Source organism: Rhipicephalus sanguineus, chromosome 7, assembly GCF_013339695.2.
Source record: "Rhipicephalus sanguineus isolate Rsan-2018 chromosome 7, BIME_Rsan_1.4, whole genome shotgun sequence".
Classification (NCBI taxonomy): domain Eukaryota; kingdom Metazoa; phylum Arthropoda; class Arachnida; order Ixodida; family Ixodidae; genus Rhipicephalus; species Rhipicephalus sanguineus.
Genome location: NC_051182.1, coordinates 3246550 through 3262023, shown reverse-complemented (window position 1 = coordinate 3262023; position 15474 = coordinate 3246550). Strand labels below are relative to the sequence as shown.

Genomic DNA, 15474 nt, shown 5'->3' with positions numbered 1-15474 from the left:
TTGTCCCGTCTTTGTAGCGCTGTTTTGAACTCGTACTCATGACTTGTCCATATACGAGAAATATCAGTTATTAATTGTTCCGCCCCCTACTTTGTCACGCAGTCGCCCATCCGTTCTTTTTTGTCTCGCATGACTATCGTGCGCGATCAACTGATTTCACTCCATTTTGTACGTTTCAGACTGCCCAAATGGAGATAACAGCGTGAGCCGACAAGCACGAAATCCTGACAGGCTGCCCGCTTAGTGCTTATATTTTACGCGTGCTTTATGAAGAAATAAGTGACACGGAGATATCGCCCAAAAGAAGGGTAATGAAGGCGAGAACGAAAGCAGCGCAAAAGGGACCGGATTATTTTGATTCTTCCAACGGACGAAGTCTTTACAGCGGAGATGAAGCAGCTCTCCAGAAAAAAGGCAAGCCAGCTTGCACGTTTTTTTTATTATTTTTTATTGAGATATGAATTACATAGACGGTCTCGACTGTTTTTTGCCGTAGCCGTCAGATTACGTATAATGTCCAAATAGATAACATCCCTCCGTGCATCCTACGTTCTACCTGCGAGTAAAAGCTCACATGCGAGGAACACACATGAAGCGGAGATGAAATGAGCCGGCCATCTGAAGTCAGGGTTGTTACGGAAGCCCGTCTGGTCGGGAAGTAACGTGACTTAATTAAAAGAAGAACACTAGCCATAAAAAAGAGTACGAAAAGGACGTTTGGACGCACCTGACGGGAGGCTCGTACACAATGAAAATCTGTCATTGTGAACAAGGCTCCCGTCAGGGGAGCCGAAACGTCTTTTTTGAACTCCTTTTTATGGTCAGTGTCCTTTTAATTCTATCACGAGCCCGCCGTCTCCGTCGCATGAACGGCACATGCGATAACGTCAGCCCGCGTGCGAGGCCTGCCGACGATTGCTCCTCAAGCAGAGAGGAAACACCCCATCCGTCTTTCGCAGGGCGAAGGAGCACGAAAGGATGCTGGGATGCAGGAGGCTGCGTGGCTCGAGGAGCAACTGCGATCTTTTATTATAAGGGCGCAGTCGCGAGCGCTGGCGTGCGGGCTATCCCGGCAGACATCAATCAGCAAACGGCTCGTATACCCTTGTATGCGCGGTCATCTCACCGCTGCCCGCTGACACCACTGATACGACAAACTAGACAAACACAGTTTCTCTCCAGGGAGCGGAGGTATACCCTTACACAAGCGTTTCGTAGAGTTACGCGATATCGGACTTGGAAGAGTTAGGTGCCAGCATTACTTTGTATAACATTACGATTTCTTGCTGTCGCATTTTCTGCTTCGCCCTTTCGGCAAAACTGTGATTTTTTTTCAAAATTCGAGGGACACATGTCTCTCCTCACCAACTCTCCAATATACCTGCTCGCCTGCTCGAGCGATGGCGGCGCTGTTGATTACTTGAGTCATCTGACAGCTGCCAGAACGCCAATATATCGCGCCAGCGCGTACTTTGAACACCGTTCGAAGAGCGCAGGCGTAACACTAACTTTATTTGTACGATCAATGTTTACACAAAATTATCAATGACTTTGCTTACCTCCTCAAGCTCAAGTGTGCTTGGCGCTTTCAACTTTATGTTGCCAGTGCAAAGTATCTCCTCGTTAAGTCCCAGGGAATCGCAAGGCAGTTCGACACCAACAGTGCCGGACACACTAGAAACTGCTTGACATAGCGCCTGGAGACTTGATGACACAAGTCCTGCAAGAAAATGTATAAAATTGTTACAAACGAGCGCGTTAATAAGGCGCGTACGCAGCCGCTTTCAGACAGCGGGAAAGCATGGCGCCAGCCGCTCGCTCAGGAAGCGCGCGCAACGAAAAAACAAGTATTAAAAGACGCCAGCGCCTCCTCCTCCTTTTACCTTTCGAAACGGCCATCATCGAACAAGAGTCTCGGATGAAGCGCCCGGAAAAGTCTGGAAACATCGCGAAAGAAAGCATGATGCGACGCCGAGTGACGCCACTGCGAATGGAACCGCCGAGAAGAATCTCGCCCTTTCCCTAGCTTTGGCTGTGCTGCACGCCGAAGAACACACAAGAACACATCCAACGCTTCTGGAACCCGGGGGCGAGGAGATATAAGCGTGCACCGACGACGAGCGAACAGTCGGTCCGTCCGGAGATGGTGAGGAAACTATGTTGAGTGTATTTCCGTCGGCCAAAGAAGACGTGTTTATGATGATGCGCGGTCAGTCGATCGTCGATCCGGAAGAATCGGATGATGACGCCATGTGAGCAGTAAAAATTACGTGAGTGTTTCTTGGAAGAGAAACATTCGGGACCGACGACGAAAGGGAACCACGACGATCAGCAATGGAGTTTGTGTGAGGGCTTGCTGGAAGAGAAGCATTCAAGTTACGTTCCAAGAACTGTGGACGGGATATGTTTGGTGAAAATTCAAGACTATGAGTGTTCTTGAATAGTTGTAATGCATGAGATTGCATTTGTAGCGCGTGATCTGTTTGTTTTGTTCCCGTTGTGCAAAACAACATCTAAAGTATATTGTGAAGTTGTAACTGATACCAGCCGAGTGTGCACGTTTGTATGACGCTTGTACTGCGCTTGAACTGAGAATATATTTCGTTTGTGTTATCAGCTCTTGGCTCTGACTCGGTCTTTGGACCACAACCGGCGTTTGCTCGCGCTTTTAGGGACCTACTCTAAATTGTTCACGCTTTCGTGGTGCGTTCCAGGGGGCCGATACGTAAGCCCTTGGAATCTGCCTGGCGATTGCCACACGATTAACGGGACAAGTGACAAAAAGTTAGCACGTTTGGTCATCGATTTCGTTAAACGCGCCAGTCGTCTTACACGAGGCAGTTTTGGTGCTTTTATTTACTGGTATTCGAAAGCATATAAAAAATTGCAGTGGCTTAGCTCGGCTATGCCAGGATATACGTAGCGTTAGCCAAAGGTTCAGCTGAATATTCTGAGCTTTCCAGATTGTCTAGGATTAGCTTGATTGTCATGCTTACTGCTGCTCCAATGACACACACACGGTATACGTATTATGTGGCACATGCATATTTATTTTTGCTCAACGTCAGGTTGCTTCTTCATTCTTCGTACGCTGAACCGCTAATTGCCAGGCAATCCGATGACATAAGCTTCTTGGCTCTTCTGCGCCGTTGAGCAGCATTTGCGCTCCCCTATAGCTGCGCGCCGCCATGGCTACGACGTCACCCCTCTCGAATGCGCACAGTAGCAGCGGCGAGTCGCGCATGCCGGCGCCAGTCTGTCTGCCCGGCTACGACGCCACTCCTCCCGCTCTTCGCCACCAGCAGCGGGGCCGGCGGAGAGCGCGTGAGATGCCGGCTCCGCACTGATCCTCGCGCATGCGCAGCACGGCTCATGAGGAACCATGCGAAATCGGCGCCGGCTAGGCAAGTGCAGCTAACGCTACAAAATTCGGCAGATCCCACGTACCCTGAGAAGAGAACGCACGCACGTTTCACGAACCCCTGTGCATGTGTGGAACGGTTTCTTCAGAGTTCTCAGGTAGATAGGGGCGAGGGCAAGGTCTTTGTTATATAATTATTGTGCGCAACGCAGACCTCGTCGATTTCGCTGCTTTTCTGTGTGTGTTTCGTGTCTGGCGGCCGACGAAGTGGGATGTGACCAACGATGAAGTTGAGCATCGGCGTGTTCTTATGTGTGCCCACGCCTCCACACCTGCAATGAGGCCGCTTGCTGTGGATGACACAGTGGGGTCACCGCTCCAGGTTTCAGAAAGTGCTAATACGCCAGTTTCTGTGAGCAGAGCGTCTTTTCCGATGTCGTGCACGTGCGCGTGCACAGACTGTACGTCGAGAGCGGCGAGCGTGGGGTATTGTTGTGGTTGCGGCATCGAATGGAGGTGGTAGCCCGGTCCAAGACAATGTCTAGAGGCCTGTTTGCTAGCCGGGTCATGTCGTCGACTGACTGTCTGAGGATAGAGCTGGCGACATGTCGGAACCTGAAGTCACATTTTGCCTCGGTGAGGTATTCGCAATGCCCATAGACTGTCGCGCCACCGAGCGGAATTCAGGAGCGTCCTCTCGAGGAGGGTTAGTAGACGACAAAATGGCGGCACTATGCAGTCGCTCCCTTGTTCGGCTGTGCTAGCCTCAGTGTTAACGCGTTGGCAAGAAAGGAACACTACGACTATGCATGTTCCCTGCATCAGTGAATAAACCGGGCCCTCCGCGACACGAGAAATCTGATTCGTTCTTGCGAGACGCGAAGTTTTCGTGAAAATACGTGGCAACTCGCGCTTTCAATGCTAGCCCACAGTGCACGCATACTATCAGCTTCGCGAGGCTTTCTGTAGCCACGTAGGTAAGTTAAATGTTATCGTCTGACATATTCAGTTGAAGCTCACCCTGTTTTACTTGCATATATAATTGGTGAGTGTTTCTTGTAGTGCATGAGTCCCATAACACTGTACGCGGGAGGGAGGTCGCGCGGGCTCGCGATGTGCTCAGCCTCATGTATAACTGAGCGATCTCAAGTTGGCGATACATGAAAATAGGGCCTCTATCCTTTGTCAGCAAAGCGCTGTTACGAATCGTGCGAGCGACGTTTCAATCATTCGAGGACGCGTCTGCTCGACGCCTTTCATGGAGCGAACGCTTTCCATCCACGCCGTCCTTCGCCAGTGTGTTGGGTTTCATAGCCACCGCTGCGCCGCTTGTTTTTGTACGTTTGTTGATAGGTGGCAGCACACTGCAAGCGATTTGCTTGTTGACCGTTCTGAGAGCAAAACGTTCTCCGCACCCAGACCACCCAGACGTCTCTCTAATTGTAAACGTGGTGACGCGGAGTGGTCGAAGTCGTTCGGCGGAGGAAATTCTTCAGATTGCTTTCAGCAGTGATGTTGAAAGAAACCATCTTGACGACGAGGATTTTTCACTGGACGTAGAAGACTGTGAAAGCACCGAGTGTGACAGCGACGATGAACCACCAGCTGCTAACTCACGAGGAGCGAGTTGCACTTCACGTCCCCTCGAGCGCTAATGTTCTTTCACGCTCGTAAGTCACTTTTGATTGTATTTAATGTATAATATCCTTGAGCGAGATCAAATAAAAGCATTGTTCCTCTTGTGCATTGCATGTATCACAATTATTGTGGATATTATGGAGCGCCGCATGCCGCCAACACGCTCGATCTCGACCAGCGAAGCGAAATGGTTAGAGCGATGGAACGTGCAGTCACGGACACAATCCACGCCTCTCGGCGAACTTCTTCGACGTTGCGAAAAGCATACGTGTGCGTTCTTTTCGATATTCATGTTTCGATCGTGCTGATCGAACCTGCAACATGCGAGTGAAGTACACACGGCTAGAGTCTCAGCATGGCTGTGACACAAGCGCTACTGAATGGCATGTTAAATGCTTGTGTTCCGTTGAAGACGTAACTCCGCGTTTCCGACTGCGCAAGTAATGACGACGGGTATTATCACAGAACACTTTTATGTTTGCAAGCCATCATCACGCGCAGCAGCGATGGCGCTACTCGCTGGCGGCCTACTACTGCGGCAAATCCGTCAGGCAGGCTCGGTACGTACTACCTCGGTGTGCCGTTCAGCTCATACGTCAATTCTAGTTCATACATGTTTATGTATATAGCACGCACAGGGATTTCGCAAAGCATCGTTATGCACGATAACGGAGCTGAAATATAACCTTTCACTTCGCAGCAAATAATTAGGTGGCGAGTACTTAGCACTTCCATGGTTTGGGAAAGTATTTTAGTCTCATATCCATTTCAGCGCAGCTCGTGACTTCATCCGGTGAAAGTGGCACGGTCCGTACGTCCGCACGTCCTATCTGTTTCCTATGTACGGGTTGACCCTCCCCTCCTGGCGCATCGTGAAAAGCACGGGCGCCCACCTATATTCGTGGGCATTGCGAATAGGCCGTCTGCTGGTAGCCTGGAAAGTGCTACCTAGACCAACTTCAGTGGTTGGCGCTTATCGTATCCGTAGACTACGTGGGTGTATGTGGCCCTTCGTGATCATATATAGTTATGGCGTTTGCTGCGCAAGGAGAAACGGTGCCCCTCTTAAACGAATGTTTATTCTTTGTGGTGCATCGCAGTCCACGAGCACTCATTTAAGTTCTATTGAGGGAGTGAGGTAGTGATGTGCTTCGTGCTGGCGGGACGACAATGCCTACCCTGGACGTGGAAATTCAAGACACAGTCGCACGAGGTTGCCGTGTTCCTTACGCTCGATGTACCACAGGGTGCCCATGTTTTCATTACCGAGGTCGTCGCTTACGTCGATGTTGGCCGTAGTAATGTACGGCTTGCCGATCCTCAGGCAAATTGAGGCCGGCAGGCCACTCATGTCGTTTGCGTTCATATTGGCCACATTGGTCAAGGAATTCCTGTGAACCTGCTCGTCTTAATAGCTAGTTATGTTATCGCATGCCGGATGGCATGACACGTTGCTCACAGCGTCGATGCAACGTGCGTTATAGTGGTCGACGTCCGCATTGCTGTAGTATAGCCGTATGCAATCAGGGCACTTAGCGGCGGCTTCTTCACGTGTCACAAAGCGGCTATCAATTAAAGCACTGCACGGGCCGTGATTGGGGCGAGGCCTGACCCGAGCCCTGCTCGGGTTACCCACTAAGGTGCATTTGGGCCTGACATAAAACCTTGGTTGTAAGAGCGCTGCCCTACTGTCCGTGTTTCGCGCGTTTCTCGTATCGTTGAAGTTTACCCGCCGAACAAAGCCCGGTGACTCAAAAGCGAGACCAGGGCCCAGTCCGAACCCAAGAAAAAATTGCACCTACCGCAGATCGGGCCCGACAGGGGCCCAATCAGTAATCTAGGTGGTGCTGCCCGAACATGAATTTGACAGCAAGGCGCCACAAGAAACAAATATCCAGGTTTTGTTGGTACATCTACGCTAACAAGTATGCTTTATTCAGCGGTAATTACTGGGACATTCCACGCCAAACGTCCCAGACATTGCGCTCTACCCTCTCCAATTGTAATGTAAAAAATTGTAGACGTTCATATCAGTGCACTATTTGCCCTCGGAAAGTATTTTTTGGAAAAAAAATTTTCTTGTCTGTTACAGTGATTTGAATTTTGCCGTAGTTGGTGAAACATAGGTTGCGAAAAAATACTCTAAAAATGCAATACTTTACGGAACGCCCTAAATATCTGCTGTTTACTTGAAAAGGAATGCCACTATCTTATTATCGCCCATTGACGACCACTACTTTGTCTCACGATGTGCTTTGTGGTGAAGCAATGCTGCAATTCTGCGCCCAATTTGATTATTTTTTAAAAATTCTATGAATATTACAAACAAAATAGGACTATATCACATGGCTGGATAGTTGGCAGTAAGCGTGTCAAAAAAGTATTGAAGTCGCTGACCGAGTAGTTTCGAAGTGGAAGGGGCGCAAACATTGAAAAATGTGGGAAATGCTCCACGTTCAGGCACATGTAGAGTGGTGATGCAGTCCAAGTAAAAATGCACGCTTGGTGTCGTTGAGAAGAGTAAACAAAGGAGATTTATTTGTGAAAGCTTAATTGGAGTGTTTTTTTTTTGTTTTTGGCGAGAAACAAAAAATTATGTTGAGCGTTCGCGGCGTGCCTGGGCGCGGGCCCGTAAGTCCGCTTCACTGCGCCGCCACTGTTCCTTGGGGCAACGGAAGTATGCAGCGCCCACGCGGGTGGCATGATCGTGTGCTGCTGTGAGTTTTCACGTTTCGACACGCATTCTTCGGCTTTCCGCAGTGCCGCCGACGAAGTGTCAGGGAAAACGAGTGATGGTTCGTTTTATATATATTTTTATATAATAAAAGTGGCTAACAGGCACCAGAAATACACTTATAATTCTTTTTTGTGGTCAGCTCGCTTGAACGTGACTCGCGCCAATCGTGCCTCGGAGCCGAATGGTGCTACGTATTCTTACGCTCGGATCTTCGGCAGAGGTGAACTTTGCTCCGGTGATCGCGTCGCCGAGCGAGCACGCGGCACTCGAAGGTTCGTCTTTCGGCCGCATCCCTTGGCAGCGCGTAAGATAAACATTGCGAATGGTGAGTATACTGCCATCGTGTCATATTTTAGACGGAGAGCCTGTACAACCGAAACCGAAAGCGATAAATATACAAAAAGACGAAGCCCCTCTTAAATGTCTATCGCCTTCGCTTATAATCGCAAGGCGATTACTAAGATGGAGGCATCGCATGCAGCGTGGCAGAAAGTTGAGCTCTCAGCAAGGTTTGAGTCTACAACCTCCCTCAAATGTGCCCGCACGTTTCACCATTTCGTGCCATCATCACTGACCACTCTTAATGCCGAGCTCACCACCTACTCAGCAACACAGGCATTTCAAGTGGCGAAGACCATACGTCGGCAACGGAAGTAAGAACTGCAACCTCCGTAGAGATCGAAAACACAACCCAAGCTTTGCGCCTGTCGTACGTGTGCATGCAGTGACGTGGCAATGAAATCGTGCTCTGCTCCGACTACTAAGCGGCAGCCTTTAGTGCCCTTCCGAAACATTCTGCCAGCCATATACACTGTTTGCAAGTTTTCAGCAACGTGAAAACTCACAGCAGCACACGATCTTGCCACCCGCGTGGGCGCTGCATACTTCCGTTGCCCCAAGGAACAGTGGCGGCGCAGTGAAGCGGACTTACGGGCCCGCGCCCAGGCGCGCCGTGAATGCTCAACATAAATTTTAGTTTCTCGCCAAAAACAAAAAACACTCCGATTAAACATTCACAAATAAATTGCCTTTGTTTACTCTTCCCAACGAGACCAAGCGTGCACTTTTACTTGGACTGCATCACCACTCTACATGTGCCTGAACGTGATGCATTTCACACATTTTTCAATGTTTGCGCCCCTTCCACTTCGAAACTACGCGGTCATCGACTGCAATACTTTTTTGACACGCTTACTGCCAACTATCCAGTCATGTGATATAGTCCTATTTTGTCTGTAGTATTCGTAGAATTTTTAAACAATAATCAAATTGGGCGCAGAATTGCAGCATTGCTTCACCACAAAGCACATCGTGAGACAAAGTAGTGGTCGTCAGTGGGCAATAATAAGATAGTGCCATTCCTTTTCAAGTAAACAGCCGATATTTAAGGCGTTCCGTAAAGTATTGTATTTTCTAAAGTATTTTATCGCAACCTATGTTTCACCCACTACGGCAAAATTCAAATCACTGTAACAGAGAAGAAAATTTTTTTTCCAAAATATACTTTCCGAGGGCAAATAGTGCACTGATATTAACGTCCACAATTTTTTACAATACAATTGGAGATGGTCGAGCGCAATGTCTGGGACGTTTGGCATGGAATGACCGTACTTGTACAAAAGGGCCTCACTGTGGTAACAGTTGACCAAACATACCGGGTACGAGGAAAGGTTATTCGGCAGTGGTATACTGTGCTTACATTCTCTAGAAGTACAATGGCTATCATCAAGAGTGTTTGGTAGCAGATATAGCCGCAAGAAAAGTGCTTTGCTGCATAAGTTCAGTCCCAACAGGAAGCCCACTAAGGACAGAGGACACAGAGAAGAGAACGCTGTCTCCACTTTGCTTTTACTGCGCTCTCTATTAAAACTTAAGCTTGATGGTATAGTGTTCTTTAATTGTGCAACATTCTGGAAATGTAGAACTTGCCTTCAGGATAGTAGCACCTTGGCACAGAAAGAGATATTGTGACGGGGTCGTGACGGCGACATACGCGGCAGTCGGCGTGTTAAAGATCGGCCTGTTAAACTCCTTATTTGCCCAAACTTGTGGCGGGGACAAGAAAACTCAAACTACAGCAATACACGCTGTACACTGATAGCGCCAAACAGCGCGTCGGCCGTCCATAAAATTGAACCGTGCCAAAGCGCGCCTGCATTTTATACATGCGGCAACGAACATTCGAGCCTTATCACTGATGGCCGCCTCAGTTCCAGAAAAACCTTAGCTGTTCGCGTTGGCGCACTCAAGCCCATAAGAAGATTCTAACGATGTGCAAGTTTCGCAGACATAGGGCGCGGCTTGCGCAAGACAGCGGCTAGACGGGCAACAGACTTGTTAAATAAAAATTATTAAAGAAACGCACATAGCATTGCCCGCTTTTGAAAAAGCAGCATCCCGATGCTTGTAACAGAACATGGAAGGGGAAAAGTGCATAAACAAACAAAAAAACTGATAAATATAAAATAAAGCAGTGTCCTAAGGTTTGCTAACGCGTATAAAACGGCTTAAGGCGCACGACATGGACGACTTCAGGTCATGCGCGGCGCCGTTTAGAGTTCGTGATGCCGCCCGGGATGACCTCGTAGTCTTAAACGCCGAGCCGTCGAAGCACCTTGTATGGCCCGAAGTATCGCCGAAAAAGTTTTTCACTAAGTCCACGCCGGCGCATCGGCGTCCAAACTCAAACACGGTCACCGGGATCGTATTCCATGTGGCGTCGTCGAAGTTTACAGTGACGGTTGTCGACCATCTGCTGGTTCTTGATGCGTAGGCGGGCGAGTTGTCGGGCTTCTTCGGTGCGTTGCATGTAAGCGGCGACATCACGATTATATTCGTCGGTGACATTTGGCAGCATTACGTCGAGCGTCGTAGCTGGGCTCCTTCGTAGACCAATTTGTAGGACGGCATCTTCGTCGATTCTTGCACAGCTGTGTTGTACGCGAAGGTCGCCTACGGAAGGATGCAATTCAACGTCTTGTGCTCGACGTCGACGTAAATGGACAGCATGTTCGCGATGGTCTTATTTAGATGCTTGGTGAGCCCACTGGTCTGGGGGGTTGCGGTGGTCCGGCGCTGGCTTGTCTGTCTGTATTCCAAATCGCGTGAGTTAGGTCAGCAGTAAAAGCCGTACCTCTGTCGGCGATAAGGAGCTCTAAGGCGCCATTACGAAGGACGGCGTTCTCAACGCAGAACTTGTCTACTTTGGCGGCACCGCCTTTGGGCACAGTCCTTCTTTCGGTGTAGCGGGTGAGGTAGTCAGTAGCTATATCGATCCATTTATTTCCGGAAGTCGACGTTGCGAACGACACCAGTCTGTCCATCCAGATTTGCTTGAATGGTCAGCTAGGAGGTTCCATTGGCTGAAGAAAGCCTGCTGGTCTAGTCGGCGGTGTCTTGCGTCGCTGACAGTCTCGGCATTTCCTTACGTAGCGAGCGAGGTGTCGAGCCATCGGATCGTCGTGTAGGCAGTGGAGGACTTCTAGTTCTAACGCTGATGGCACCACAAGAAGGTAGTTGGCTCGAAGTGGCGAGAAGTTCTTCTTCAGGAGAACGCTGTTTCGCAAGAAAGACGACGCCAATCCTCGCTTAGTCAGCGAATTTACACACGCCGGCTAAATTCTCTGCATTTCAATAAAGAGCTCTCTCTCTCTCTCTCTCCTCGCTTAAACACCTTCGGAACAACGGCGGCCGTGTCCTCGAGGTATTCCACAAGGTCGCTGAGTTCCGGCTCGGCTCGCTGTTGTTCATCGAAGTTATCGGTGCTAATGGTTCCCAAGAAGGAGTCATCATCCTGGTCGTCCTGCGGTGGTGGGTCGATGGTGGCCCGAGACAAGCAGTCGGCGTAGGAGTGTTTTCTTCCAGACTTGTATACAACGACAATGTCTAATTCTTGAAGTCTTAGGCTCCACCGTGCGAGGTGACCTGAAGGGTATTTCAAGTCAACTAGCCAACGCAAGGCGTAGTGGTCGCTCACAACTTTGAAGGGTCTGCCGTAGATGCAGGGGCGAAACTTGGATGTAGCCTAGATGATAGGAAGACAGTTTCTTTCTGTTGTAGAATAGTAGCGACCGACTTCGATAGCGAACGGCTAGCATAACTGATAAGCCTTTCCAGTCCGTGAGTCCTCTGCACAAGGACGGCGCCGAGTCCTGCGCTGCTTGCGTCGGTCTGCATTTCGGTTCGGCGTACTCGCCGAAAAGCACGAATATCGGAGGCATCTGCAGGCGTCGTATCAGTTCTTAAAGTGCATCGGCTACCGCCGTTCCCCACTTTAATTCCACGTCGGTGTTCGTGAGGTGAGTAAGTGGCTTGGTGATCCGTGAAAATTCCTCGACGAAGCGTCTGTAATATAAGAGGAGAGACTTTTGGGCTAGTTGGTTTGTTACGTTCAGTGAAGCCATAGCACTAAGACACGGACCACAGAAGAATCCCCACCACGTCCCGTCCTCTTTCTGTGGTTCCTGTCTTATCAGCGCTATGGCTTCAATGAACGTCTGTGATAGGCGCAGAAGCAGAGAAATCGGCGTACGGCCTCTTCTCGGCCGGTGGCGGAAAGGTAGCGATGGCAGCTGCTTTGCGCGAGTCTGGGCGAACTCCAGACTTGCTAATAACGTGACCCAGGAACAACAGCTCGTCGTACGCAAAGTGGCACTTTTGTGGCTTCAGGGTGAGTCCGGAGCTCTTGATTGCTTGAAGTACAGCTTCAAGGCGCCGGATGTGTTCGTCGAAGTCTAAGGCATACACAACGACGCCGTCCAAGTGCATGAGGCACGTCTGTCACTTCAAGCCAGCCAGCACTCTATCCATAACACGTTGGAAAGTTGTAGGTGCCGAGCAAGACGAAAGGCATGACCTTGAACTCGAACAGGCCATCTGGTATTTTAAAGGCAGTCTTTCTCGCTCTCTCTCGTCGACTTTGATTTTCCAGTAGCCGGTCTTCAGGTCCATCGAGGAAAAGTACTTCGCGTTCTGGAGTTGAGCCAGAGTACGTCCTTCTTCGTGATCTTGTTCAGGCGACGATAATCGACGCAGAAACGTACGGTCCTATCCTTCTTCCTCACTATCCCTACGGTAGACGCCCACGGACTCTTGCACGGCTAGATGATGTCGTCGCATAGCATTTTGACGACTTGTTTCTTAAGAGCCTCCCGTTCTCGCGTCGAAAGCCGATAGGGACTCTGACGGAGCGCTCGAACATTTTCTTCCGTTATGATAGGGTGCTTAGCAAGGGGCGTTTGTTCGACCCGCCATGACGACGAGAAGCAGTTTTTGCTGTTGGCGAGCGGGAAGTCTTTCGTTTACGTCGAAAGATGGCTCAGGCATTGGGATCGTTGTTGTAGCCTCGTCAGAATCTGAAAAGGCAAACGCATCGCTGACGGCCAAGACTTCTTCGATGTAAGCAATCGTCGTGCCCCAGCTCAGATATCTGTATTCTTATCTGAAGTCCTTAGTATCATGCTTCCTAGTTTTTAAGTATAAGACGGTGGCGCAAAAAGGGACAAGGACGAAACAGGAAGAAGAGACGTATACAAGCGCACACTACCAACTGGTTTATTCTCGAAAGGACACTCAATATATATGCCATTACACACATGCGCAGACGGCCGAAATCAAAAGCGATCTCGCAAAAAAACAAACTCACTGCTGTGCAGGACGATAGAGGGAACGCTGACACACCCACTCCCGTACAATTTAATGAAATAGGCCTCAGCCAGTTCTCTTGCGACTGCGTCACAACTTCGCTTTAAGATTTTCCTGGATGAGAACAGGGGCACACATGCACAAGATTTACAATGAAATGGCAGATGCGAGCCCGTACCATTTTTGATGGACAGCGCATGTTCCTGTAACCGAACATTAATGCATCGGCCTGTTTGGCCGATGTATACATTGCCACAGCTCAAAGGAATCAAATACACCGCACCGACACAACACTCCCCAAAAGGATGCTCATGCTTAATATCACAGCAACGTTTCGTATCACCAGGTTTCATTACTCGCCTACAAACGCTGGACAATTTGCGTGGCGCCGAGAAGACCACAGGAACATTGAACCTTGTAGCAACCTTCTTAAGATTATGAGCGACTTTATGAGTGTACGGGATGACTACAGGCCTCGTTTTTTTCTCTTGGCGATCTAAGGCAGGACTCTGAGTCTTGCCTTTCATCTTCTTTAGCATTGCTTCTACAACAGAAGCAACAACAGTCCGGGGAAACCCCGCAGCTGAGAGGTGCGAAATTTGTAGGTCGAAGCTCTCCTTCATGGTGTGCATACACGACTTCTTAAGCGCTGAATCTAAACACGCAGAAGCAATAGCTCTTTTCACTGTTTTGGAATGGGCAGAGTCAAAAGGTAAAAATTCTTTTCGCACACGTGGTCTGTACATCCAACAGACGTGTTTGTCACAAACATTTAAAAGATGTCTAAAAATTGAAGCCCGTTATCAACCGGCGTCTCAAAAGTGAAAGTAAGCCCATTCCACCGTTGATAAACGCATCTAAAACTACAGACACACGCTGTTGCAACGCTACCCCCTGGTCTTTACCCAAGATAATCAAAAAATCGTCAACATATCTAAAGTACGTAAAACATTGACCCCCTGCATTGCCCTATCCAAACCTTCATCAACTTCTGCCAAAAATATTTCGCTTAGCACCGGTGCTACACAAGACCCGATGCAGATTCCTCGCTTCTGCAACAAAAACCGATCCTCAAAAGAAACAACCGTGGCACCAAGATAAAACTCGAGTAAACCTAAGAAGTCATCAACGCTAATGCCACACCGATTATGAAAAGCCAAAACCCCATTCTTTTCAATGCACACCCGTACTGCCCTGAAAAGCTCTTGGTGGGGAATGGAATAGAATAGATCTTCCACATCTATGGAGAAAACATCGCTTATTGACTGGTTATCCTTCAGAAATTCAATTATTTCAGTCGAGTTCTTTACGCGGAACGGGTCATCCAGTTCTAAGGACTCTAGGTGCCTCTGAAGGTACCGGCTAAGATTCAATTGCCAAGCACCATTCTCACTGACAATGCACCTGAAGGGAACACCAGGCTTATGTGTCTTGGCCGTAAAAAATACCGAGAGGCACTTCCCTTTAGAGTCACTGATACCCTTAGCTAGCTTGTTCAACCCAAGATCTTTGCACAAAGAAATCGCCTTTGATTTTACCCTGAGCGCAGCTTTCTTCACTTCAGTGAAGTTCTTGTCCAAGGCCTGGGCAGCTTTCGCACCAAAAGTCCCGGACGTCATGACCACAAAACCACCCTGCTTGTCGGACACCACCAGGCGAAGGTCCCGCTCTTTGAGGTAGTTCTCGACGCTTTTCATGTGGTCCTTCCTAGGGTGCACTTTTGGAGCCGACCTTATGAGACAGTCCACACCATCCAAAAGGCATCTTTGCTGATCCTCCGATTGTGCTTTCCTTGCCACACGACGATTAAGTGACAGGAGCTCATGCGCAGGTATCCTGGGCTGCACACTAAACTTCGGCCCTTTCCTGAGACCATCGGCAATATCCTCCGGTACCTGTAGGTCGTCAAGCACATCCAGGTTACCCACACCACGCCGAGACTTGGAGCGCCTGGGCAGCTGAAGGAGTAGCCTTTGCCACAGGAATTCCGTATTCTGCGCCGTCTGTTTCTTGATAGAACGGTACCTTAGCTCCGCCACTACGCTGGAATGCATAGCATAGCACACCACACGCATCCGGTCGTGCAGTAGACGCA

The 15474-nt window shown here is 49.3% G+C and overlaps 1 long non-coding RNA gene across 1 annotated transcript in view; it reads right to left on the bottom strand.

The window, feature by feature from the left end:
- Window positions 1–1688, bottom strand: part of LOC119400603 (uncharacterized) — a 30836-nt gene extending 29148 nt beyond the window's left edge. The window contains exon 1 of the long non-coding RNA XR_005185111.2: window positions 1560–1688. This is a non-coding gene — a long non-coding RNA (uncharacterized LOC119400603). The remainder of the gene's footprint in view (window positions 1–1559) is intronic.
- Between the last annotated feature and the right edge of the window lie 13786 nt (window positions 1689–15474).